Raw genomic sequence first — 27,732 nt, 5'->3', positions numbered from 1 at the left:
TCCTGGCTCAGCAGGGAGGTCCCAGAGGAGTGGAGGTGCCAGTGTGAGCCCATCCCCAAGAAGGGCTGGAAGGAGGATCTGGGAAACTCCAGGCCTGTCAGCCTGACCTGGGTGCCTGGCAAGGTTATGGAACAGATCACCCTGAGAGCCATCACAGGGCACCCACAGGATGGCCGAGGGATCAGAGCCAGCCAGGGTGGATTTCAATATCTGCACTGATGATCTGGGTGAGGGAATTGAGTCTAGCATCAGCAAATTTGCAGATGACACCATCTGGGTGTGACTGTGGATCTGCTGGAGGGGAGGAGGGCTCTGCACAGGGCCCTGGACAGGCTGGATCCAGGGCCCAAATCCAACAAGGTGAGGTTTAACAAGTCCCAGTGCCGGGTCCTGCACTTTGGCCACAACAACCCCTGCAGCACTACAGGCTGGGGACAGAATGGCTAGAGAGCAGCCAGGCAGAAAGGGACCTGCAGGGACTGATGGGCAGCAGGCTGCACATGGGCCAGCAGTGTGCCCAGGTGGCCAAGAAGGCCAATGGCTCCTGGCCTGGATCAGGAATGGTGTGGCCAGCAGGAGCAGGGCAGTGATTCTACCCATGGTGCCAAGTCAGGAACTGAAATGGGGAGTGGGGCCAGAGAGGAAAGGGCAAACAGGGATGGGCTGTTTGCAGAGGAGGGGACAGGGATGGGTAATAGGAAGAAATTTGTACTGCTAGGAGTAAAGAAGAAAAAGTGAAGCAAAGGAAATCCTGAGGGCCGTTTGGGGGTGGCTGCCAGGCTGCCCTGGCTCTGAGCAACAGCGCCTGCAGTGGCACAGGAAACTCCCAGCTGATGGGAACAAACTTTCTGGCTGACTGCAGAGGCCAGGACAAAGCTGAGTGGTTTCCCTGGTGTTCCCCAGCCTTTGCTGGCCCCAGGGGCTGATGGCATTTGTGCTCCCTCAGGTTCATGTCCCCACATCAACAGCATGGGGTTGCTCCTGCCTGCTCTGTGCAATGCAAACAGGGGCTCCTGAGCCAGTGCTGCCGTGGCTGTGCCTGCAAGGATGCGGCACCTGTGTGAGCTGGGGGAGAGACCAGGGCTGCAGAGGGGGGATGTTGTTGGCAGCTCCATGAGGATGCCCTGGGACGCTGCCCTGGGCTGTGCAGCGCACTGGGGATGGATCAGCCCCTGCTCTGCTGCTCCTTCCCGTCTCCCCCAGGGCCCTTGCAGAGCCCCAGCCATGCTGTTTGCCCCCAGCCTGCCCACGGCCAGCCTGGGGCTGCTCACCCTGGGGCTTTTCTGTGCTGAGCATTGGGCTGGCCGTGTTCTTGAGAGAGCCTGGGCAAGGAGCCTGCAGCCCCCAGGGCCTGGCCTGAGGCGTCAGCGCTGCCCCAGCAGTGCCCATGGCCTGTCCCTGCTGCAGCCCCGGCACTGCCACCCCCAGGACTGTGCCCGGCCCCGAGAGCACTCAGGCCCTGCAGCAACACCAGGGCCACCAGGGCAGCGGGGCAGGGCCACGGCAGCAGCACTGGCAACACCAAGTGCTGCTGCTGCTGGGTACAGCTGCTGTGCCAGCACTGATCTGCCCCAGCTCTGCACACCGACATTGCTGCTGCAGCTCCAGAGAAGGCAACAAAAGGGCATCTCTGCAGAAAACTCTGCTGGGAGATCTTTTATTTCCTTTATAGCCACCAGGAATGCAGCCTGTCATTGACACAGTCTGTGTCAATGCCACAGGGGAGATGGAGAGAAACAAAATGTGAAATGGCACAGACAATGACATTTATTTGTAGTCAATGTGAAAAATATAAAACAAAGGAAAAAATCCCAACAACTATACCAATAAGAAGTATCAAAGATGACTTTTATTACAAGTGATTTGCAGACACTGGCCAGCAGTTTAATGTCCCTGAAAGCATCCAGTCATCAGTCTCCACACTGCAGCCTTGAGCTCCTGGTTCCTCAGGCTGTAGATGAGGGGGTTCAGGGCTGGAGTCACCACCGAGTACAGAACTGACAGGGCCAGATCCAGGCATGGGGAGGACATGGAGGGGGACTTCAGGTGAGCAAACATGACAGTGCTGAAGAACAGAGAGACCACAGCCAGGTGAGGGAGGCAGGTGGAAAAGGCTTTGTGCCAACCCTGCTCAGAGGGGATCCTCAGCACAGCCCTGAAGATCTGCACATAGGAAAAAACAATGAACATAAAACAGCCAAGTGCTAAACAGGCACTAATAGCAATGAGCCCAAGTTCCTTGAGGTTTGAGTGTGAACAGGAGAGTTTGAGGATCTGGGGGATTTCACAGAAGAACTGGCCTAGGGCATTGCCATGGCACAGGGGCAGGGAAAATGTATTGGCTGTGTGCAGCAGAGCAGTGAGAAAGGCACTGGCCCAGGCAGCTGCTGCCATATGGGCACAAGCTCTGCTGCCCAGGAGGGTTCTGTAGTGCAGGGGTTTGCAGATGGACACGTAGCGGTCGTAGCACATGATGGTCAGGAGGAAATACTCTGCTGAGATGAAGAACAGAAATGAAAAGAGCTGTGCAGCACATCCTGTGTAGGAGATGTTCCTGGTGTCCCAGAGGGAATTGTGCATGGCTTTGGGGACAGTGGTGCAGATGGAGCCCAGGTTGCTGAGGGCCAGGTTGAGCAGGAAGAAGAACATGGGCGTGTGCAGGTGGTGGCCGCAGGCTACGGCGCTGATGATGAGGCCGTTGCCCAGGAGGGCAGCCAGGGAGATGCCCAGCAAGAGGCAGAAGTGCAGGAGCTGCAGCTGCCGCGTGTCTGCCAATGCCAGCAGCAGGAAGTGGCTGATGGAGCTGCTTTTGGACATTTGTGGTGCCTTGGCATGGGGATCTGTATAAAAATTAATCATAGAATAGTTGCATTAGGAGAGGATTTTAAATATCCCAGCACGGGCTGGGGACACTTTCCCCCCACTGCCTGCCCAGGGCTCTGCTGCCTGGAGCTGTCCCTGCCAGCAGCTGGTCCCTGTGCCCAGGGCTGGGCCCTGCCAGTGCTGCCAGAGCCCAGCCCAGCCCTGGGGGCTCAGCTCTGCCCGGCAGACCCCTCCCAGCTCTGGCACTGCCCAGGTGTAGGGGTGCATTAGTTTTAAGTTGGTTTATTCCTGTACCCCCCATTCCTGTTTATGGTTCTGCCCGGGCTCTCTCTCTCTCTCCCTTTTCTTGATTGTCCCGTCAGTTGCACTTTTTCCACTCCCTTTCCCTACGAGTTATCTCTCCTAATCCCTCCCTGGCTGCCTGTCTGTTATTCAGTGTCCATGCCCTTCCATCCAGAACCTTCTGTCTTGGACACTGAGTGATTGGACCAGAGGTCAGGGTTCAACCCTCAGTTTATTCCCACTGGAGATCCGAGATGTTTGTTACGCGTTATTCCCTCCTCTCAAAAATTTAGATTGGTCAGTGTATTCTGTTTATAAGGCCCTGCCGGGCATGCATTTTTGTCCGCGCCCGACGCACTTTCAATAAACCCTCCCGTTCTCCCTGTCGGCGCGGTCCGGTCTTTCTCCTGTGGGTCGCAGCCCAGCTCCTCTTCAAATAGCTCCGGGAATTCTCGCTCTTCTGAAGGCATTTTGCCTTAAGCACTCTCCCCAGGAAGTCTCCCAGCGGGAGGGTGCCCTTCCCCCTCTGTGCTGCCGGCGGTGCTGGCCACAGCTAGCCGGAAGAGTCAGAGACCCAGAGGCCAGCCGCTGCCGCTGCACCCAGGGGCAGCTCTGGCTCTGCAGGCTCTGATGGCAACATCAGAGCAACCCTGAGCAGGCTGGAAAATCGACACTGATGCTGCCTTTAAAGTGAACTGTGGTGATTGCTGTCACTGCCTGGTTTGTTCAGATTTGAGAAAATTGTTTTTATTTTTCTTCACCTGAACTGAGATTAACATCTATATGGAATTTCCAATCCAGGCAACCAACAGCAGTAGATTTAAAAAGCAGGATTTTCCCTTTTATCCAGCCCCTGACTAGCTGTGTTAGCTGTATAATCTACTTGTAGATGTTCGGCAGTTAAATGTTATGCTGGGAGCAATCCTGACCAATGCAGCATCCTCACCACACAAGGAGAACACTTCCAAGCCTTACCAGCTGTCTCCTTCCCCCCAGATCTTGTCCCCCAGTGCTGGGAGCAGCTGCCAGGGCCAGCTGAGAGCTGTCCCTGGCAGGCAGCAGAGTCCCTGCCCCAGCACAGCGCCCTGGGCTGCAGGAGCCTGCTCTGCAGGACAGCCCTGGGCACCCCTGGCTGCTCTGCACAAGAGACAATCAGAGAATGTACTCATAGAGTCTGCAGGCATTGGGATGTTCCAGCTTTAGGAGATGGCTCCAGGAGCTGCAGCTGCATTCTCCTGCAGCCAGAGGTTCCTGTGCCAAGGGCTGGCAGTGATTCTGCCCCAGGCACTTCTCAGCACCTTCCCAGCTCTGACTGATTGAAGCTCTCTGTGCCTCTGGGCTGTGCCCGGGCTGGCTGCAGGCAGTGCCCCAGCCCTGCTGGGCTGGCAGAAGAGCTGCTCATCAAGAGAAATGTGCTTTTGAAGCTCTTCTTGCTTACCAGGAGCTGCCTCTGTGGCAGGAGCCCAGCCCAGCTCAGCAGCACAGACACAGCACAAGGACTTTAATGACCTTAATTGCTTTGTGAGCCACTCAGGAGCAGGAGGTGGAGCTTCCTTGTTCCGGAGTGACCCATTGTAAGAGACCTCTGGGGAGCGCGGCGACCCGGAGTGCAGTGAACAGGAGCAGGCAAACAGGGTCACAGCAGTTCGCGCAGGCAGGGCAAGCAGGCAGGGCTGCAGGTTCCAGCTAGTTTGGTGAAGTATTGTTTTATTGGTTGATTGATCTTGGGCTTTCTCCTAAGCAATGGTTTTAACCCGGTCAAAATCCGTGGTTGGTACAAGTGTATATGACCAAGTAGAGCCCTCCAAAAAGGATGTGTCCGTACAGACCCATTCCTGCCCGGAGTGTTTGAGCTTATCAGTGGCTTCAGGGGATGTTATGGAGAAGGCCTGCCTGAGGTGTGAACAAGTGAATGACCTCCTTTCGCTAGTGGCTGAGCTTAGGGAAGAAGTTGAAAGGTTAAGGAGTATCAGGGATAGTGAAAAGGAAATAGACTGGTGGAGTTCAGCCCTTACATCTTTAAGGGAGGCCCACCAGGAGTCAGAGGGCTCATGTGTCTTTCACTCTCAGGCAATAGAGGGGCACCTGGTAGATGAAGGAGAGTGGAAATGGGTCCCTGCTCGGGGTGGTAATAACAAAAAACCCCTCCTGCCCCCCATCCCCTAGCCAGGTGCCACTTCAGAATAGGTATGAGGCACTGGATCTAGACAGCCAGAGAGATGATTTAGAGGAAAATCATCTACCCAGTGAGCCTCCCAATTATGACTTGCCTAAAAAGAGGATTACCACCTCTAATGTCAAGAAAAAAAGAAGGGTAATCGTGATGGGTGATTCCCTTCTGAGGGGGACAGAGGGCCCCGTATGTCGACCTGACCCATCCCACAGGGAGGTCTGCTGCCTCCCTGGGGCCCAGGTACGAAACATCACTGAGAAACTTCCTAGGCTGATTCAGTCCTCTGATTATTACCCACTGCTGATACTCCAAGCTGGCAGTGATGAGATTGAAAAGAGGAGTGTCAAGGTGATTAAAAGGGAGTTTAGGGCACTGGGTCAAGTGGTTGATAGGACAGGTGCACAGGTAGTGTTCTGCTCAGTCCCTTTGGTGGCAGAGAAAAATAATGAAAGGAATAGGAAAACTCATATCATTAACAAATGGCTCAAGGGTTGGTGTTATCGGCAAAATTTTGGATTCTTTGATCATGGAGCAACCTTTATGGCACCTGCTCTATTGGAATCAGATGGGGTACATCTCTCTGTTAAGGGTAGGAGGTTTTTAGCTCATGAACTGGCAGACCTTATTGAGAGGGCTTTAAACTAGGTTTGAAGGGGGAAGGGGATGCAGCTGGGCTGTTTGGAAGCAGGCCCAGGGGTGGTAAGACTGTGTTAGGGGAGAAATCAGCAGCCCAGCTGAGATGCATGTATACCAATGCACGCAGCATGGGTAACAAACAAGAAGAGCTGGAGGCCATGGTGCATCAGCAGGACTATGATGTAGTTGTCATCACAGAAACGTGGTGGGATGACTCACATAGTTGGAGCACTGCACTGGATGGCTACAAGCTCTTCAGAAAAGACAGAAAAGGGAGAAGAGGTGGAGGGGTGGCCCTTTATATTAGGGAGGTTTTGGATGTCACAGGTATTGAGACTAATGATGATGAAGTTGAGTCCCTATGGGTAAAAATTAAGAGGAAGGCCAACAAGGCTGACATCCTACTGGGAGTCTGCTATCGTCCACCCAACCAGGATGAAGAGGTGGACAACTTATTCTATAAACAACTGAACAAAATCTCAGGATCATCAGCCCTTGTTCTTGTAGGTGACTTCAACCTACCAGACATCTGCTGGGAACTCAATACAGCAAAAAAACCAGCAATCTAGAAGGTTTTTAGAATGTGTGGAGGATAACTTTTGTCACAACTGGTGGGCAAACCCACCAGGGGAGGGGCTATGTTAGACCTATTGTTTACAAATAGAGATGGACTGGTAGGTGATGTGGAGGTTGTAGGCCGCTTGGGGCATAGTGATCATGAAACTATAGAATTCTCAATAATTGGTGAAATAAGGAGGAATATCAATAAGATCTCTACACTGGACTTCCGGAGGGCAGATTTTGGCCTATTTAAAAGACTTGTCCAGAGAATTCCTTGGGAAACAGCCTTTAAAAACAAAGGAGTCCAGGAGAGATGGGTGTGCTTCAAAGCAGAGATCTTGAGGGCACAAGAACAGACTGTCCCTGTGTGCCAAAAGATGAGTAGACGAGGCAAACGTCCAGTCTGGATGAGTAATGAGGTTTTGAAGGAACTTAGAAATAAGAAAAAGATGTATCATCTTTTTAAGGAGGGAGTGATTTCTGAGGAATTATTTAAGGGTGCTGCCAGGGCATGTAGAAAAAAAATTAGGGAGGCCAAAGCTCAGTTTGAACTCAACTTGGCAACTTCTGTTAAAAATAATAAAAAAAGTTTTTACAAATATATTAATGGTAAAAGGAAGGGTATAACCAACCTCGGTTCCTTATTGGATGGAGCAGGCAAACTAGTTACTAAAGATGCGGAAAAGGCGGAAGTGCTTAATGTTTTCTTCACCTCAGTCTTTAGTGGTAAGACAGCTTATCCTCATGACAACTGTCCTCAAGGGTTGGTAGGTGGTGCCAGGGATCAGAATGGTCCTCTTATTATCCAAGAGGAGGCAGTCAGAGAACTGCTGGGACACTTGGATATTTAAAAATCAATGGGACCAGATGGGATTCACCCTAGGGTGATGAGGGAGCTGGCAGATGAGGTTGCCAAGCTGCTCTCCATCATTTACCAGGAGTCGTGGCTCACTGGTGAGGTTCCAGATGATTGGAAACTGGCCAATGTGACACCTGTTTACAAAAAAGGTGGTAAGGAGGATCCTGGCAATTACAGGCCAGTTAGCCTGACCTCAGTACCAGGTAAGATGGAACAGTTCACACTGAGTGCTATCACACAGCACTTACAGCATGGCCAGGGTATCAGAGCCAGTCATCAGGGGTTACGAAGGGTAGGCCATGTGTGACCAGCCTGGTCTCCTTCTGTGACCAGCTGACCCGCCTGGTGGACGCAGGAAAGGCTGTGCATGTGGTCTATTTAGACTTCAGCAAGGCCTTTGATACTGTCTCCCACAGCATACTCCTGGAGAAGCTGGCAGCCCACGGCTTGGACAGGAGCACTCTTGGCTGGGTTAGGAACTGGCTGCATGGCCGGGCCAGAGAGTGATGGTGAACGGTGCTGCATCCAGCTGGCGGCCAGTCACCAGTGCTGTCCCTCAGGGCTCTGTGCTGGGACCAGTTCTATTTCATATTTTTATAGACGACATGGATGAGGGCATCGAGTCCTTCATTAGTAAATTTGCAGCTGACACTAAGCTGGGAGCTTGTGTTGATCTCCTGGAAGGAAGGAGGGCTCTGCAGAGAGACTTGGATCAGTTGGATGGATGGGCAGAGTCCAGCAGCATGAAGTTTAATAAGTCTAAGTGCCGAGTTCTACGTTTTGGCCACAAAAATCCCCTACAATGTTACAAGCTGGCGACAGTGTGGCTGGACAGTGTTCAGGCAGAAAGGGACCTGGGGGTGCTGGTTGACAGCTGGTTGAATATGAGCCAGCAATGTGCCTTGGTGGCCAAGAAGGCCAATGGCATCCCGGCCTGCAGTAGGAATTGTGTGGCCAGCAGGAGCAGGGAGGTCATTCTTGCCCTGTACTCGGCGCTGGTGAGGCCGCACCTTGAGTACTGTGTCCAGTTCTGGGCCCCTCAGTTTAGGAAGGATGTTGAGATGCTTGAGCACGTCCAGAGGAGGGCAACAAGGCTGGTGAGGGGCTTGGAACACAAGCCCTATGAGGAATGTTTGAAGGAACTGGGGTTGTTTAGCCTGGAGAAACGGAGGCTTAGAGGTGACCTTATTGCTCTCTACAACTTCCTGAAGGGAGGTTGTAGACAGGTGGGGGTCAGTCTCTTCCACCGGGCAGCGACTGACAGAACAAGAGGACACAGTCTCAAGATACGTCAGGGAAGGTACAGGTTCGATATTAGGACAAAAAAGTTAACCAAAAGAATAATAAAGTACTGGAATGTTCTTCCCAGGGAGGTGGTGGAATCAGTATCTTTGGATGTGTTTTAAAAATGGTGGAATATGGCATTTGGTGCTATAGTCTAATTGAGGTGTTGGGGCATAGGTTGGACTTGATGATCCTAGACATGTCTTCCAACCTCATTATTCTGTGGTTCTCTGAAAACCTTGAAAATTATCAGCGGGCTCTGGAAAACTTTTTAAAAAAATCAGAAATGGATGTAGCTCTGTGAATTTTCAGGCACAGCTCTTTGGATCTGGAGGAAATATTTGCTTTACATCAGCTAAGACATAGACAGACACACAGCAAATGGAGCACTGAACATCACAGACTGGGCTAGTGTTTTTCCCAGAAGAACTGACAGAAGATCACAATGAAACACTACAGTGCCCCTGAACAATCCAATTGTCCAGGGAAATTCAGCAGCTGATGGTGTTGTGGTGCTACTGCCAATCCCTTCCATGAGCAAATCATTTCCGGACTGACTAACAGCCTCTGCCTTCTCACAGACACCAGGTGTTGCAGCAGTGCTCCAGGTGCTCCTGCCAACAGCCCCTGCAGGGAGGAGCACAGCCCCCAGTGCACGTGGGCTTTGGCTCCCTGTGGCACACAAGCCCCCCGGGGCACAGGTCTCTGGGGCAGGAGAGGGGCAGCAGTGCTGCCAGGGCTCGGGGGGTGGCAGCTCTGCTTGGGTGGGCACTCTGCCACACCTGCTGATGGCAGCGCTGCCCGGGCCCCAGGGCTCAGAGCAGCATTGGTGCCCTGGCCCACACGTTCCCTGTGCCTGTCACAGCCGCGGCTTTAGGATGGCCAGCAGCCGGGACGTGTCCCAAGGAGGCCGTGCCAGCTTCCGTGGAAGGCCCCGTGCCCTTGCCAGCGCGGCTGCCTCGGCAGCCCTGGAGGCTCCTTCTGCTGCCCTGAGCCCGCAGAGCAGGGCAGCGTTTGCTGATGGGCTGAGCCCTTCCTAAAGATCCTGTCGGGCTGCCTTAGACACTTGGGGCCAGGGATTCCTGCCAACCGGGGCCACTTTGGGTGGGCTGGGGGCAGCCCCAGGGCAGGTGGCAGTGTGTGCAAGGGCCCTTTGTGACACGCTGCAGCACGGTCACCATGGCACAGAATGGAGGAGTGTGTCCTTTGTGACACGTGGTGACATTGGAGCTGGTGGTGACAAGAACACTCCACAGCGCTCGGAGCAGGCGACGGGACAGGACGGGACAGAGCGGTGCTGTGAGGAGCCCCCACACAGCGCACTCGTTCCTGCCTGACCCGGAGCTGTTCTGAGGTGTTGTTCCTGCAGCTGACCTCGAGGCCAGACTGTGGGACTTGCTGACCTGAGTAATTTACCAGGAATCTCCTGTCATTGTAGCAGGAGTGCCCAAGACTAGAGTGCAGGACTTGCTGTCCTGCAGCTACCCTGAGACCTCTCTGTCTCAGAAATCTTCAAGGCACAACTGAAATTGCTGACTTGGCAATATCCTGAGGCATCTCTCTAGAAGGTGCCTTCAAGGCTGGAAGGTGGAATGGCAGGCAGATTTTTCAGCCTGTTCAAATGCTTCCGGGGGAAAAATAAGAAAGGTCCTGGAGCTGCTTCAGGAGAGCAACTTGAAGAGCCAGAGCAGATCCAGACACTGCAGGACGGTGAGTGGCAGAGCTGGGCCGTAGGACTGGAGCCTGCAGCCAGCCTGGCCCCATTCCGTCCCATCCCATCCCATCCCATCCCATCCCATCCCATCCCATCCCATCCCATCCCATCCCATCCCATCCCATCCCATCCCATCCCCTGGGGCCATGCCCATGGACAGGACGGAAGAGGGCCCAGGCAGACACCCCGCAGTGGCCGTGCTCCATCCCCCTGGGGCATCCCGGGGCTGTCCCTGCCTGGGGAGCGCAGGGCTGGGCTGTGTTCTCCGGCCTCTCCCGCAGCCCCTCAGCTCTGGCTGTGCTCGCTCTTTGCCAGATGCAGCCGTGGAGCGCACACAAGAGCAGCAATCCAGCCGTGGCCACTTCCGCAGAACAGCGCAGGTACCTGCAGCCATGCCCACCTGGGCTGGGCCTGCTGTCCCTGCTCAGCCAAGCACTACACTTGGAGCATTCCTGGCTTCCCTGTCCTTTATTCTTTGGCAGATGTTCCGAAAATTCCTGCACATTCGGCGTAGAAAGACCAACACCACAGCAGCTGAGGGCCCAGCTGAGCCTGACTCGGGGCTGACCCAGCTCCAAGCAGAGCCTGATGTCAGCCCAGATTCAGCTGGGCTCTCGCAAGACTTGGACACCTCAGGGACTGAAACCTGGCCACAGGCTCTTCCCACATCAGTGACTGAGGATGGAGTCATAAAAAACACTGACAATGAAGAGATTGAGGCCTTGAAAAATACTGGAGCCATGCCCACTCCCCCTGAGATTTGTGCTTCCACTGTGGATTTTTTCCAGGACAGTGCTGTTCCTTATCAGCAGCAGGTAAGCAGCCTGGGGCCAGGACTGGAGGCCTCCCAGGGCCGTGTGTCCCCTCAAGCCTCGGTCACTGGGCCCCCTCAGCCTTTGAGGCCAGTAGATTGTGACGGGAAAGGAGGCACTTCTTGGGGGAAAACTGGGGAAGTTGCTCCCATAGACAGCGCTTCAGGTCTTCCCCATGCCTCCTCCAGGTGCCAGCCATGGTGAAGAACATCCACCAGAATCTCATGTCCCAAGTCACTGTGGATGCCAGGCTGCACAGTGACATTGTGAGACTGGCTGAGGAACACCCTGCAGACGTGGCGCTGACCCTCCTGCACTGTGCCCCAACGTGTGACAGGTACGGGGCCCACGTGCCTTGAGAGCTCAGGGCTCACCAGCCTTTAGGGCCCGTGGCCCATCACAGCCTGTCCAATGGGCTCTGCCAGACAGGCAGAGAGCTCCAGGACCCTCAGGCCCCTCTCTTTGCCCAGCCTGCTGCCAATGCTCCCTCCCTGCCCCTCAGGGCACCGGGGCTCAGTCACCTGTGCCCCCACAGCTGCACAGGGCATGGTACTGTGACTGAGATTCCCCTGACACAGAGCCCTGATCCCACAGAGCTGCTGCAATGATGTGGAGAGCCATAGGCTCATCACAACCAACAATGGAGAAGGTGCTGGCAACACTGCTCTGTGTGATGGAGGATTGGCCTGTGCACAGCACCTGCACCTCCGATGGGGACAACAAGGACGTTTTTTCCCTGGCTGTGAGTTTCTGGAACTGGCCTTTGCTTGCCACCCGGTTGCCTCTCCAGCAGCTCTCCATCCTCTCCCTGCCTCAGTCGCTGGGATGAAACTTGGTCTAGGGGCAGACTCAGGGGGCACTAGGCCCACTGCTCCCCCTGCATCTGCCCTTGGGCCCTGCCCCATGGACACCAGGGCACTGAGCGCTGTCTTGGGCTGCTTCTTCTGCAGGCAACTCTGGTGATCTGGGTCATTGTGCCTAAATGCCATGAGGCCATGATCCTTCATTCCTCCCGCCTGTTTGTGGCTCTGCTCTTCCATGTTGTCATCACCACACAGCAGCAGATGCCACCAGAGGAAGTTGAAAACTTCTGGAGAGCGTGCCAGGAGGAACACCGCCTTCCCAGCAAGCCCAGCAGGTCCCAGTCCTCCTGCCCTTCCCCTGCCCGTGTGGCCAGTGCCAGTGCTCCCAGTGTGACCTGGGCTTTGCTCTGCACACAGGTTTGCAGTGCAGGCCATGAAGGCTCTGCTCTGCCGACTGGAGTGTGACCAGGAGGTGATGGATATGGAGCGTAAGTGTGGCTGGGACACGCTGCTGTGTGCTCACACCCAGCACTATGCTGTGGGTCTGCTGGCCAGGTGAGACCCCCTTCTCCTCCACACTGCCCCCAGCATTTGTGCCCTGTGCCCGGGTGCCCCACACAGTCCCTGTGGTCATGGGCCAGAGGGCCTTGTCACCGAGGGACGGCCAAGGAGACTGGAAAAGGCTGGGAGAGGAGGGTGCCCAGAAGGGGCCACCTCCCATAGCGCTCACATCCTCTCCAGGGATGCTGGGCAAAGACCAGACCTCTGTGAGTCAGTCCTGGGCAAGGTTTGGTCCCCCCACCTCAGGCTCTTGGTGTCTTTTTTCCCCTTCCAGAGAGATGCGCCGTGTCTCCCTCTCCTTGTGTTCTGGGATTGCTCTGCGCCTGCTTGGGCTGCTCAGCAGGGAGGAGCCACACTGGGATCTGCCCGGCCTGGCGTTCCTTGTGGAGGTGAGCCTGAAGGCCAGCGCTGCCTGGCTGAGCTGCCTCCCAGCTCTCTGCCCTCTCGTAGCCGCAGCTGCCTGGGACGGTGCCCGTGCCCTGTGCTGCTGCCTGGGCCCAGCCCTGTGCGGTTCTGGGCTGCTGCTGGCCGGGTGCCCTGTCACTGCCCTGTGCCTTTCAGGTCCTCGAGTGCCTGGACTTGAGGGAATGTGCTGACAGCATCCTGGAGATCATGTCAAGGCACCTGAGGAATGAGTGCAGGGAGAGGCATCGCCTGGCACTCAGAGGCCTCGTGGTGCTCAGCAAGGATCCCTCGATGGTGAGAAGGGGCAGCGGCTGAAGCTGCGCTGGGGAAAGCAGCCCCATGGGCTGGCAGGGCTTCAGCAGCTGAGGCAGCTGCTCCCAGCTCTCCTGCCTCACCTGCCCCACTGCTTTGGGGCAGGCCTTTGGCCTGTGGGCCCTGCAGCAGCAGGGTGGGGTTGCAGTGTCAGGGTGGTGCTGGCGCTGCAGCCGTCCATGGCTTCCCAGCACAGCCTTGTGTTCCACACAGGCCAGGAGAATGGGCACTCTGTCTCCAAGCCTTCTGGAGCTGCTGGGTGATGCAGACGGAGAGCTGGTCGGCATGACGCTCTCTGTGTTCACTAATTTGCTCAAGAGCAAAGACATGCTGGTATCCAGCACCACTGCCCCGAAGCTGGCTGAGGCTCTCCTGCTGCTCTTCGACCACGTAAGGCTTTGTATCCCCAGCCTCGGGCACTGGGTGCTGCCCTGAAACTTTGTGCACTGTGGATTTTTGTACTCTTCAGGTGGGCCTGGAGTAGATGGCGCTGAGTTTTTTTCTTTCATTCAGGACAACAGCCATGTGCAGCTGCTCTCCCTTGACCTCTTCTTCAAGGTGATGGATTTAGCAGAGGAGGGAAAAAAGCCTCTTAAGTCAGTGGTGTGCCAGAGCCTTCCTGCACTCTTCTTCCACTGCCACGATGAGAATCAGCGTGTGGCCGAGGTGAGGACTCGTGGGCTGCTGGTGTCCCCCTGGCAGGGGGCTGGGCTGCCGGCTGCCCTGCTCACATCCCGAGCTGCAGCCTCCTCCAGGCTGTGGCACAGGGATGCGAGTCCTGTGCCCTGGGCTGTGGGGCTATCTCTGGGTCTCTGCTGCTCTCCAGGCTTCTTGGGAAACGCTGCATTGTGCGGCCGGGTTCCTGAAGAGGAGGGATCTCAAAGAGCTGGTGGAGGCAGAGAAGCTGTTGGCGTTTGCCGAGGTGTTGGTAAGAACAGCCTTAAGAACCGGCGCGGCTGCGGGGCGGCCCCGCGGCTCCCCGGGCAGCAGCCGGCCCTCTGCCCCCTGCGGAGCCCGGCGCCAACGGCTGCTGGCCGTGCCTCAGGGCTGTGCGGGCAGGGGAGGCCGGGGCTGGGCGCAGGGAGCGCCCGCCACAGGGGCTGAGCCCGCGCCAAGCCTTCCCTGCTGCCGCTCTCTGCAGCTGGCGGAGGACACGAGCCGAGCAGCCGAGCAGCTGCGCCGGGCCCTGCGCTACCTGGAGAGCCCCCAGGAGCCCCTGCGAGAGGCGGCCATCAGGTTCATGGGTGAGCCCCGAGGCCGGGCTCCCTCCCCGGCCCGCCGCAGCTCGGCCCCAGCCCCGCCCGCTGCCCCGGCAGCGCCATCCGGGCCCGGCGCCGTGGAGCCCCGCCTGGCCCGGGCGCTGCTGCCGCCCTCTGGCAGCCGTGCCCTTGGGCGGCAGCGTGCGGCAAGGGCCCGGGCTGAGCCCTGCCGGGCCAGCAGGGCGTGTGGCCGCAGCGCTGGCAGCGCCGCTGGCAGGGAGCTGTGCCGCTGCCGCCGTGACAGGCTCTGTGTTCACAGGGATGGCCGGCCGGCACCTCAGGGGGCAGCCAGGAGAGCTCCTGATGATCTGCAGCGGTGAGTGAGGGCAGCGGGCTGACAGCAGGGACTGGCATGGAGACCTGCAAGCCCTGCCCCGGCTGTGGAGGGCTCTGCTCCCGTGGGCTGAACACACAGAGGTTTCAGGGCCATGTGGGGCATTCCTGGCCAGCAGCTTTGGGCTGATGCCCTTGGTCCCTGCTCCCTCCTGGTCATGGCAAGAGCCGGCTGGGATGGCCCTGGCAGGGGGCTCTCCTCGTCTCCGTGCAGATCCGGGATCTGACTGTGGCTCTGTTCCTCTCTCATGCAGCCCTTGAACTCCTGACGGAGGATATGATCAGTGCCGTGTCAGAGCTGGCACTCCAAACACTGCATGTCCTCCGGGCAATTCAGCGTGGGCACTATTCCATCTTCCAGAGGCTGCAAGATCAGCTGCGCAGGGTATGGAAGAGTCGGCCTCGTCTGTCAGGGCTCGGCTGGCTGCATTGTCGGAGCTCTGAGGAGAACTGATGGGCAAGGCACACTTGGTGGGGGCAACCCTAGCCAGTGGGAATTTTCCTTTATCTTTTAAGATTTTTCTTTTTTTTTTTTTTTTTCCTCTTTTGAATTTCTTTAAATATAGAATGTGTTATAATTCACAGACTCCCAGGAGCTTTTCTTTGCTGCCCAGGATCTGCAGGGCAAGAGAGAGGAAATGGTGAAAAAGATGCTTGTGCTCAGCAGCAGAGCAAGCTGAGGGGTCCCTGAAGGGGGAAAATGGTGCTTGCACTCAGCCAGCTGCCCAGGCGTGCAGTGCTGCAGGGACAATGGCCAGAAGCCCCTTGGCCTGTGGTGGTTCTGCTGAAGCCTTTGTGCTGCCGCCAGAGCGGGTGGGCAGGGCCGGAGCTGCGGGGATCCCTGCTGGAGCGGTGCCTGGAGATGGCCACAAGGCCTGTGGCAGGCAGGAAGCGCCATCCGTGTCCTCCTGGCCGTGTGCTGCTGGCTGCATTGCTGAGGGCTCCCAGGTGCCTCTGGCTGGGGCTCCTCTGGAGCTCCTGTGGGGCTGCGGCGCTGCTGCCGGGCAGCTTGGCCAGGCTGGGGGAGAGTCTGAGGGGCTGGGGCACTGGGAAGCCCTGAGCAATTGGGTGTCAGAGGCCATGAGCAGCCCCCTGGCAGCCGCCTTGTTCCTGACGGAGTTGACTTACAAGACAGGTCCTGGGCACTCTGTAACTCACTGCATCGGTGCTGTTGGAACCCAAAATGTAGGGAATTCTCAGACCTTTGGTCTTGTAAGCAAAGCTTAGAATTTAACAGAGGATTTGATCTGAGACCTTGGAAAAGGCTTCCAAATTTAGGTGCTGGAAGCAAGAATGTAGATTTAGAGTTCATAGCAGTGACACATGAAGCTCAGTGGAGGAAAGTTTAAAGTTATAGACTTTAAGATGTAGAAAAAATAAAAGTATTTACAAAGGTAAACAAGAAGTGGAGAATGCAGTGCTGTAGGTTTGTGTGCCATAACATGATTGGCTAAGGAAGCTTACAATGTAGCATGAATCCGTAAGACGAAATGTTGAAGGATTGGGTCCAAAACATACATATCCTTGTTGGCAGTGTTTTATTGATCAAGTAAAGCTTAAAAGGTCTTGTAACAAGAAGTCTTGTGGCCTTGTGGGCCATACAGTGGAGATGTGATCCAAACTCACCCTTCCTGTCTGTGTCAAAGATAAGAAAAAGAAATGGCATCATCTAAAAAACTCAGAGGTCCAGTCTCTAACTCATTCCAAACTCCTTCAAATCCCCCTAAGTGTGATGTAGCTACAAATAGATGACAAGGACTCTTAACTCTGGCTGTTTGACTCCAAACCAGCTGCTTTAGAAACTGTCACATAACCCTGTGTAATTATGTGGCAGAAATGCATCGTTCTAAGAAATTTTCGCAACAGACATGAATGGAGGTTTGTTTGAAGGGCAGTTTAGGGGAAACCCTCACAGCAGAGGTCTGGCCTTTGGCCGAGCTGTGTCCCCTGCTGGTTGTGAAGTGTGCCATCAGCTCCAGGTGTTTCTGGGCTAAAAATATAATCAAGTCACTTGGACTTGCTCTTTTTGGCCTATAAAAGCTTGACCCACTTTCAGAGCAAATTTGGAGACCTCATTTATGGGTGGATGGACCACCTAGGATTTTCCCAATTGCTGGGAATGGTTCTCCAGGTCCTTGGTGCAAAACAGGGCACCCCAGCAACTGAGGATCTACAAGATGATAAACAATTCAGGCAATTGATGATGCATCTTTCTAAATCACTCTCCTTTCTCTCTTACAGTACTGATTGAGGCGCACTGCCTTGCTTGTTTTTGCTTCTCACTAAAACCAAGTGCACATTTTTATTGAATGTATCATCTTTCACTGTGGTTCCTTAATATTCACAGTAAAATAAGAACATGATTTCCCGTGAGGTGTCCTTTAAATGGCCTCTGTCAATTGGCAGAACAACAGAAGGCTCCTGAGGGGCTGGAGCACTGGGAAGCTCTCAGGAATTGGGTGTCAGAGGCCACAAGCAGCCGCCAGGCAGCCACCTTGTTCCTGGCACCCGGCTGCTCTGGCGCTTCCCCACAGCATCTGCCAGGCCTGCGGCAGAAGCCCTCGAGGCCGGGCCTCAGCAGGAGGCTGGGGACAGCCCTGAGGTGCCCAGGCTGGGCTGGCTGGGGACAGGGAGGGCAAAGCTCCCCTGCTGGGGCAAGGGACAAGGTGGTGGGAAGGCAGATAACCTGAGATTTTACCCCCCCAAGTGTTCTTTCTTTCTTTCCCCTAACATTTATCTCAGGTTTGGTCCCATAATTATCTGCCCTTTAGAAATTACTCAGAACACAGCAGGCTTTTGGGCTGTGTGGATCCCTAGCACACCAGAGCCATAGAAATAAGAGGCGTTTGTCAGCACTGGTGCACGGTGTACTCTAATCCCATCAGGCCATGTGGGGGCAGAACCCGTTTCCACTGCTGGGGTGACGGGGGGGATCACAGCAGGTGATCCTGTTGGAAGATGAGGTGAGCCTGACTGGGAAGGAGTGGCAGAAACATCCTATTGTGACCGGCCCAGAGGCCCCGTGTATTCTGGGCATAGACTTCCTCCGGAAGGGCTATCACAAAGACCCAAAGGGACGCAGGTGGGCTTTTGGAATAGCTGCTGTAGAGGCTGAGAACATTAAGCAGTTGAACACCTTGCCTGGATATCAGAAAACCCATCTGCAGAAGGACTCCTGAAGGTGGAAGAGCAACAAGTACCAATTGCCACCTCGATGGTGCACTGCCGGGAGTATTGAACCAATCGAGATGCTGTGATCCCCATGCACAAAATGATCCGTGAACCGGAGAGCCAAAGGGTGGTCAGCAAAACCAACTCACCCTTCAACAGTCCCATCTGGCCTGTACAAAAGTCTGACAGAGAATGGAGATAGACTGTGGACTATCGTGCCTTGAATGAAGTGAATCCACCACTGAGCTCTGCTGTGGCACACGTGCTGGAACTCCAGTACGAGCTGGCAGCTTTCTCAGAAATGGCCCCTCCTGCCGGAGGGGTGAGGCGCCCTGAGCCCCGGTGGGCACCCCACAGATCAGGGAACCCCCCGACCAAGCAAGTACTGGTCAGAGAAAAATGCTGTTCCCAGAAAAGCACTGAGTGCCAGAGTTGTCAGTCTGGAGGCACGGACAAACAGCTGCGGAGCGGCACCTCCGCTTGAACGCAGTGGGGGTCAGAGAGCAGCCGCTGAAGGGGCAGATCATGGAGTGGAGGTTGCAGCATCCACTGGTTGCAGGGGTTTTTCCCCTGCAGCGTGGTGTTCGGAGAGAGCAGCAGCCGTCGCCAGTGCGGCGGACACAGGCATGAGGAATCGCCGCTGCAGATTTTCCCGGTTCAGGGAGGGCGGTGCTGGCAGAGCCTTCGCCACTGCCGGAGCGTTGCTGGCAACCCGAGGGCAACAGCAGGGAGCGGTGCCGGGAGTGGCGGAGGCGGCAGAATCGGCAGGGCCTGCGGCGGGTGTTCCTGCCGGCACTGCAGGCTCCCATGTCGTGAAATCAATTGCTGGCCGCGATGCAGGGGGACTGGATGTGCTCTCCAGCATGGGGCTGCCGGCTGCCGTCGCGGAGCCGTCCGCTCTCTTGTCGGGGGCGGGGGCGGCTTTGCACTCTCCTGGGGCACAGAGGCGGGGGAATCCAGCGGCGGGGCAGATCCACACGCCACACTGAGGGAAAAAGGAGGGGATGGAGATGGCAAAAGTCCCTCCAGCTCTGGTGAAAGTGATGAAGAAGGGATGACTGCTGCTCCACTCAAAATAATTGTTGACCCATAAAGCGCAGCTGCTGAAGGCTTTGGTCCTTCCTGTGCATGCTCCAGGGAGACAGAAAAAAGCTGTTTCTGAGCCATGCGCAAAGCTGCTCCCCCCCGCCCCATGCAGGTGGGGAAAACCAGTGGAGACTGTCCCTGGACAATTTGGTCCAGCTGTGGCGAGGGGCCTGATGGCCACCAGCCTGGGGTAAGGCGCTTCTCCAACGAGGTTCTCTTCCTCACAATGGAGGAAAGTGATGCACTGAGCGGGAACTCCCAAGAAATTTCCTCAGCCCGCATGTGTTCCTCCAAAAGTCAAGATCCAGGGGTTGCCAAGCCCTGGAATCCAGCGAGAACTGCAAGTCCATGAAAACCCATGAGCTTTTGCCCATCTGAAAAACTCATAGACATCTTCCTCCAACACAGGAATTCTGTAGTGCAGAGGCAGAAACCTCCACACTCCAATAGTGTCCTCCTCTAATGGAGAAAATTGAACTTCCATTTCTGAAGGCATCTCTTCCCAACCGTCACTCCATTTCTCATGGAGGGCAATGCTATTGTCGGGAGGAGAAGGGTTAACGGTACCTTCTCAAGGAAGCCAAAGTGACCGGCCACAACGGGCTGTGCAGGGTCCCGCAGGGTCCAAGGTCTAAGTGGCATCTCCCATCTTGTGACTCACCAAAGGAACACCGGACACTCTCCGTCAGTGTTCAGCAAACCTTTTCGTGTTCAGCCTCACCTGCAAACCCAGTTGGATCCATCCAGCTCCTGGTTCTTCAGCCAACGTCAGAAGTCACCACTTATCGAATGCAGGGAGCCCCCAACGCGGCAAATGATTGGTATTTGACTCCGTTGTTTCAGAAGACTGAACAATTGCTTTATTAAAACTAAACTACATTACATTATACTAGACTATATTAAAGAGATACTAAAAGAGACTAAAGAAAAACCCGTGATTGTCTCCAGACAGTCAGGACACAGCTTTTTCCCAACTGCCAAGGAAAAAAAAACCTCATCAGGATCCAACTGAAAAATCACTTCAGGTAAAAAAATCTTTCTAAACTATTCCATATGTCCAAAAACAACTGGAGCAGCAAGTAGAGACAAAAATTCTTTTCTCTTCTTCTCTGCTTCTCCAAAAAAAATCCTGTGAGAGAAAATTATGTCCCTCTCTGTTCAGAGATCGTGAATGCCACATTGAACAAAAACAAAGGAAAAAAAAAAGAAAAAGAAAACAAAAATCTTGAAGAAAAAGAAAATCCTTCTCAAATGGCCCCAGCAGACAGAGCCTTCCAAATCAGCCCTCCACAGAGCTCCAGCAGCACAGCAAGGCTCTGCGGCAGAGACGAGGCCGTTTCTTCCATGCACTGAGGAATTGATCTTTCACTTTACGCCATGTGAAGGAGGGAGCTCTCTGTATGGCCTGGAGAACGAACCCAGTTTCAATTGCAAGGTTTCTGATGGCGGAATTGCTGTCAAATGCCATTTCTTCAAGGGCTGCAAGAGAGAGCAACAGAACCAAGGTCAGATCCTGGATCTGTGGGGAGCGGAGGAGAGCCCCCTGCGAAGGTCATCCCGGGCGGCAATTTCCATGTCCAGGAGGGAACAGGCCAAAGCTGCTGGCCACGAAACCCTATGTGCCCTTGAAATCTCAGTGTGCTCTGCCCACACCACCCCTCATCCGCACAGGCACCAGAGACCTCTGCAGATGGGGCAGGCCCTGCAGATCCCCCATGGCCAGCTCAAGTTGTCAGCCCACTGCCCTCACTCACCATCACAGATGACCTGGAGCTCTTCCATCTTCCCCCTGAGGTGCCGGCCGGCCATCCCTGTGAACACAGAGCCTGTCACGGCGGCAGCGGCACAGCTCCCTGCCAGCGGCGCTGCCAGCGCTGCGGCCATATGCCCTGCTGGCCCGGCAGGGCTCAGCCCGGGCCCTTGCCGCACGCTGCCGCCCAAGGGCACGGCTGCCAGAGGGCGGCAGCAGCGCCCGGGCCAGGCGGGGCTCCACGGCGCCGGGCCCGGATGGCGCTGCCGGGGCAGCGGGCAGGGCTGGGCCGAGCTGCGGCGGGCCGGAGAGGGAGCCCGGCCTCGGGGCTCACCCATGAACCTGATGGCCGCCTCTCGCAGGGGCTCCTGGGGGCTCTCCAGGTAGCGCAGGGCCCGGCGCAGCTGCTCGGCCGCTCGGCTCGTGTCCTCCGCTAGCTGCAGAGAGCGGCAGCAGGGAAGGCTCGGCGCGGGCTCAGCCCCTGTGGCGGGCGCTCCCTGCGCCCAGCCCCGGCCTCCCCTGCCCGCACAGCCCTGAGGCGCGGCCAGCAGCCGCTGGCGCCGGGCTCCGCAGGGGGCAGAGGGCCGGCTGCTGCCCGGGGAGCCGCGGGGCCGCCCCGCAGCCCCGCCGCGCCGGGGCTCCATGGGCACCCGGCTCGGGCCCACAGCAGCCTGGAGAAGAGCCCGCGCGGCCTCTGGGTGCAGCAGCGGGCAGGGGCACAGCTGCCAGCCCCGCACACTGAGTACCGCACTCAGGGGCCTTCTCCAGGCTGAGGCTGGGGATTCTCAGTCGTCCTTACCAGGGCCTCGCCAAACCTCCATGTCTGATCCACCTGTAGCATTTGTTCGATATCCCTCCTCTTCAGGAATCTGGCTGAAGAATGCAGTGTTTCCCGGGAAGCCTGGAGAGCAGCAGAGATGTGGAGATGGCCCCTCAGCCCAGGGCACAGGAGCATCCCAAAGCCACAGCCTGGGGGAGGCTGCAGCCTGCAAGGCGCCAGGACAGGAGGCAGCCCAGCCCCCTGCCAGGGAGACAGCAGCCGGCCACAAGTCCTCACCTCAGCAACAATCTGATTCTCATCATGGCAGTGGAAGGAGAGTGGCAGCAGGCTCTGGAACACGTGTGACTTCAGGGCCTTTTTTCCATCTTCCATTAATAACTCCAGCATCTCTTGAAATAGAGTCATGGAGCTCAGCTGCACCTGGCTATCATTCTGTAGGAAAGCAAGAACAAAAGAGCTCAGCATCAGCTGCTTCGGGCCCAGCAGGGCACAGGCCTGCATCTCCACAGGGCACCAAGTGCCCGGGCAGCAGCCAGTGCCCGTGGCTGTGGGCACAGAGCCTTACGCGGTCAAAGAGTGGCAGGAGCGCCTCAGCCAGCTGCAGGGTGATGGAGGTGGGTATTGGGGCACCATTATCCAGAAATAAATATCTGAGTAGAAGAATGGTCATCCTGATCATGTCGCTCTCTTTTTCCTGCAGGAGCTCCACAAGACTTTCAGTCAGGCTCCACATTTTGTCAGCCTGTGTGGAACACAAGTTTGTGAAATGCCACCCTGCTGCAGCAGGGCCTAGAGGCCAAAGCCTGTCCTGAAGCACTCGGGCAGCTGAAGCGGGAGGCAGGAGAGCTGGGAACAGCTGCCCCAGGGCCCAAAGCTCAGCCAAGCCCAAGTGACAGCGTTTTCCAGCCCCACGCTGCTGGCAGGGCTTCAGCCACTGCCCCCTTCTCACCATCAAGGGATTCTTGCTTGCCACTGTGACTCCTCGGAGTGCCAAGTGACGCCTCTCCCTGTATTTGCTCTGCAGGTTCTTCGACATGATCTCCAGAACACTGTCTCTGCATTCCCTCAAGTCCAGGCACTCGAGGACCTGAAAGGCAGAAGGCAGTGACAGGGCACCCGGCCAGCAGGAGCCCGGAACCGCACAGGGCTGGGCCCAGGCAGCAGCACAGGTCCCAGGCAGGACCTACAAGAGGGCAGAGAGCTGGGAGACATCTCAGCGTGGTAGTGCACCTGGAGAAGGCACGGCAAGACTTGGAAAGATGCCAGAGGGAGCAATGTCCCCAGTGCACCCAGAGAAGTGCTTCCATTCCCACCGCAATGCCATGGCCTCAAAGGCTCACAGGGACCAGCTGACGTGGCTTGGGTCGCCATGTGACTCATGGGGGAATGGAAGCCTGGCCACAGGCTGCTTACTTGATCTAGCCTGGAAACACCATTCTCCACAAGCAAATGCAGCAGGGTGGCACTGGTCTCCTGTCTGAGGACCTCTGAGTGAGCTCGGAGCCCAATGCCCATGGCCCTGGCCTCTTCCTGCCGAACACTCTTAATGAATTCGCAAACGAGCTGTAGGAGAAGGGCAAGAACCAGGGATGTTCCATGGAGTGCTCCACACACGGTGCTCGGCCGAGCAAGGACAGCAGGCCCAGCCCAGGTGGGCATGGCTGCAGGTACCTGCGCTGTTCTGCGGAAGCGGCCACGGCTGGATTGCTGCTCTTGTGTGCGCTCCACGGCTGCATCTGGCAAAGAGCGAGCACAGCCAGAGCTGAGGGGCTGCGGGAGAGGCCGGAGAACACAGCCCAGCCCTGCGCTCCCCAGGCAGGGACAGCCCCGGGATGCCCCAGGGGGATGGAGCACGGCCACTGCGGGGTGTCTGCCTGGGCCCTCTTCCGTCCTGTCCATGGGCATGGCCCCGGGGATGGGATGGGATGGGATGGGATGGGATGGGATGGGATGGGATGGGATAGGACGGGACGGGATGGGGCCAAGCTGGCTGCAGTCTCCAGTCCTACGGCCCAGCTCTGCCACTCACCCTCCTGTGGTGGATGGAACGGCACCACCTCTTCTGTCTCCTGTCCTGGGTCAGCTCCAGGGCCTTCTTCCTCCTCCTCCACCCAGGGCAGCTTGGGTACTCTCGGGGGTCTCTGCTCCATGTCAGTGACTGGAGCTAGTTGCAGGACAGATGCGTTGGAAAAGCTCCGGGGCACCAAGTCACACGCTCTGCCCTCGAGGGCACTGCCAAACAGAAGCCTCGGAAGGCCACAGGTCACCAGGTCCTCTGCTCTGACCTCGAGGTCAGCTGCAGGAACAACACCTCAGAACAGCTCCAGGTCAGACAGGAACGAGTGCGCTGTGCGGGGGCTCCTCACAGCACCGCTCTGTCCCGGCCTGTCCAGTCGCCTGCTCCGAGCGCTGTGGAGTGTTCTTGTCACCACCAGCTCCTATGTCACCAGGTGTCACAAAGGACACACTCCTCCATTCCATGCCACGCTGACTGTGCTGCAGTGTGTCACAAAGGGCCCTTGCACACACTGCCACCTGCCCTGGGGCCGCCCCCAGCCCACCCAAAGTGGCCCCGGTTGGAAGGAATCCCTGGCCCCAAGTGTCTAAGGCAGCCCGACAGGATCTTTAGGAAGGGCTCAGCCCATCAGCAAACGCTGCCCTGCTCTGCAGGCTCAGGGCAGCAGAAGGAGCCCCCAGGGCTGCCGAGGCAGCCGCGCTGGCAAGGGCACGGGGCCTTCCACGGAAGCTGGCACGGCCTCCTTGGGACACGTCCCGGCTGCTGGCCATCCTAAAGCCGCGGCTGTGACAGGCACAGGGAACGTGTGGGCCAGGGCACCAATGCTGCTCTGAGCCCTGGGGCCCAGGCAGCGCTGCCATCAGCAGGTGTGGCAGAGTCCCCGCCCAAGCAGAGCTGCCACCCCCCGAGCCCTGGCAGCGCTGCTGCCCCTCTCCTGCCCCAGAGACCTGTGCCCCGGGGGGCTTGTGTGCCACAGGGAGCCAAAGCCCACGTGCACTGGGGGCTGTGCTCCTCCCTGCAGGGGCTGTTGGCAGGAGCACCTGGAGCACTGCTGCACCACTTGCTGTCAGAAGCTCTTACTACATGCTGAAATTATTTTCTTATTGAAGTAATTTCCTTCAGCACAAAAGCATCTTTACCATGACAACACGGAAAAATCTGGCATTAAAGACTCCTCACTTCAGGAAAGCTTTACTTTCCATTTCTCAACTGAAGTAATTCCAAAAAGTTGCAAACTCCCCCAATCAATTGCAATCGACTGAGAACATGACAGTTGGAAATTGGCTTCCCATCTCAAAGCAGCATCTCATCTGCCTTAATGTCATGCATTGGGAGTCACTTTACAAACATAACACTACACAGAGGCAAACAGAAGGCCATTCTTTGCTTTCAAATGATTTTCAATGAATGGATGATAATATCCTCATTCACTTAAGGAATAGAAGCTCTAAAAGAATGAAAGTCCACTCAGTGTTACAAAAGTAGCCCAATGAAATGAATAGATGGCAAAAGGGCCAGTCGTCCCCCTGGTAGAGATATCTAACTGGCCAATAAAGTACAGCTCTCCCCTCTTCTTCCCTGCAGGAGAATCAGGACCATGAACAGAAATAGTCACAGCTGTCCTTTCTGCCCTCCATAACCAGTGTTGCACCAAACCACAGATGCTGCCTTCAAACTGACTCCAATTCCGGCCAAGACCTCTCACCTTCCAGACAACTCCTTTCCCAACCTGCCCCCCAACACCAACCCCTCCAAACACCCGCACAGGAGCCCTCAACACCCCGCCAGGAACCCCAGCTGTCCCTGTCCCTCCGCAGAGCTTTCCCAGCCTCCAGCAGACCCCCTGGTTGCCTGCACGTGCCGTGGGATGGCACTCAGGAGGATCTGCTCCAAGGCCTTTCCCGGGAGCAAGCTCAGGCTGCCAGGCCCATGGTTCCTGGATCATCCTTCCCACCGAGCCTTCCTGTGCATGGCTGTTCCATTGGCACATTTGCGCTCGGCTGGGACTTCTCCACTCACCCAGGGCTGCTGCTAAAGGATGGAGAGCAGCCTGGCAAGCTCTTCCTCCAGCTGCCTCTTTCCTCTTGGGGGAGGAAGAACATTCCACAGGCAAGAAACTGGTGCCTCCACAGACCCTGGATCCATGCTGGGACAGACAAGGATGTGAAGTATGTCATATGGAAAAACTCTTTATCACTAACCGCTCGCATTTGTTCTCTCTGTTCCTTTGTTACCCGTGGTATAAAGCAATACTCACTCGTTTGTCATACGCAGAGGCCCCTGCCTACACAGCTCACTCACACCATGTGGGTTCAAGTCTGATGGGTGCCTTGCACAGGTGGCACAGGGAGTCCCACCTACACGGTCCCGGGTCAGGGGTGAGCGTCCCCTTGGTGGGTCAGAGTCCCAGAGTTCAGGAGTGGTATGCTAACTGGCATTGATTAAATGTGGCTGGAATTTGGATTGGGAGCTGGTTTAGAGAATTTATTAAGTCTGGTATAATATCATGTGTGTGTCCATGTGTTAAATCTGTCAATGCAACATCGTTTATTCTTTGCTTATGTGAAGATAAGGAAGGGAATGTGCTCAACACTGTTACCTTTTTCCTTTGGGGATGGAATGCTATTAATTGGAGTAGAAGTAGTCAGAAAATTGAGTGTGCATTCCAAGGTTCATCGCTAAGAATGCAAGAAGTGGAGACACAGTCTCAGAGGGAAACAGCGTTGTATGGTTGTCCTGGGTTGACTATATGATGCTTTTATCCCCAGTCGTCTTGTTCTGTTTATACTGAATAATAAGTTTTACTCCTGTAAGACTCTCTTCCAGACAGTGAAGAAGGGAGGGAAGAAGCGCGCAGTTTGTTTTCAGACTGCTCTCACTCCTACACATTCCTGCCCCTGGACTGTGTTGTCTGCGGATGGACAGACAGCAGGACTGAGCTCCTTTTTTCCCTTTTTTTTTTTTTTTTTATTTTTTGCTTTTAGTTAGTTTTAGCTAGCTGAGGCAAAGAAGTTCCCTGGACTGTGATTTTTCCTTTTTCTTGGACCTGTTCAAGCCTGCTCTGCACTGAACACCCAGAAGAGCACCGGCAGCTCCACCTGTGGCCCCCTGGCCGGGCCTGGGCCGCGGCGTTTCCAGCACCGCAGGGACTGATCAGAGACTGAGTGAGCCGAGCTGCAACCCGGGGAGGGGACTGTTCTGAGTTTGCCTTTTTTTTTTTTTTTTTTTTGGAGTAGTGAGAAGTTTTATTGTTTAATATTGTTTGGGTTCTATTGTTTAATAAAGAGGTTTCTTTCCACTTTTTCTACAAGGAGATATTTTCTCCCAAACCGGTTGGAGGGGGGAGGGGCAATTGGAGCTGCTTTTGTAGAGAAGCCCCTTTGGGGGTTATGTCCCAAACAAGCCCCGAACCAGGACAATGGTCTTGCAGATTGGAAATTGAAATTGATTGTCTAGAGAACTTAAAATATTCTGAGAAGGTTCTGGAGGACATAGGTCCCTGGCAGCGTAGCTGGGAATTTTTTCCAGCAATAGGATGATATCTTTTGGATGCTCGGAGCACCTTAAGCGCTCAGACAATTTTCTAGTTTGTGGGAAAGCCCCTAAGTACCCTTTTGTGTTGTATGAAAGAGTGTGAATATGTGGAACTGCATTTGCATTGTCACCCAGAGGGGCTTGGCAGGTGAGGGACAAGGAAGAAGTAGATGGTGAGAAAGGCCAGAGTGACTCTGACTCGAATGAGACTTACAGTCTGACAGGAACCAAGTGCAGTAGCTCTACCTGCATTTCCATTTTCTGATGACGGGAGTGGCAGGGAAAGCAAAGTGACTGATGCCCTATGCTCCTTGTAACCCTCTGATCCCTTGTTTGTTGTGTAGGGGGCGTAGAGATTGTAGTCCTTGTAGCGGCTCAAACAATTGGCCCATAGAAGAGAGCAATAGTGTACTTCTCAAAACAACTGGATGAAGTGAGTAGGGGACAGCCTGACTGTGAGCAGTTGCTGCTCTTGTTTCAAACATCCAAGAAGCCTGAGAATTCACTCGAGGTCAACAAATAATTGTATTTATCTCACATTCAGTAGCAGCAATTCTTGAGCAAAAGGGTGGGCGT

General features: G+C 55.6%; 2 long non-coding RNA genes across 2 annotated transcripts; both read right to left on the bottom strand.

Moving 5' to 3' along the window:
* Nucleotides 1-4,792: 4,792 nt before the first annotated feature.
* LOC135304031 (uncharacterized) lies at nucleotides 4,793-7,745 on the bottom strand. Its single transcript, XR_010365468.1, has 2 exons — nucleotides 7,583-7,745; nucleotides 4,793-7,468 (listed from the first exon to the last, which is right to left on the bottom strand). It is a non-coding gene; the product is annotated as an uncharacterized LOC135304031 (long non-coding RNA).
* Nucleotides 7,746-21,591: 13,846 nt separating this feature from the next.
* Nucleotides 21,592-22,354, bottom strand: LOC135302285 (uncharacterized). Its single transcript, XR_010363988.1, has 3 exons — nucleotides 22,171-22,354; nucleotides 21,882-22,037; nucleotides 21,592-21,725 (listed from the first exon to the last, which is right to left on the bottom strand). It is a non-coding gene; the product is annotated as an uncharacterized LOC135302285 (long non-coding RNA).
* Between the last annotated feature and the right edge of the window lie 5,378 nt (nucleotides 22,355-27,732).

The sequence above is a fragment of the Passer domesticus genome, chromosome 6 (genome assembly GCF_036417665.1).
Source record: "Passer domesticus isolate bPasDom1 chromosome 6, bPasDom1.hap1, whole genome shotgun sequence".
Classification (NCBI taxonomy): Eukaryota; Metazoa; Chordata; class Aves; order Passeriformes; family Passeridae; genus Passer; species Passer domesticus.
This window is presented reverse-complemented; position numbering and strand designations above follow the sequence as displayed.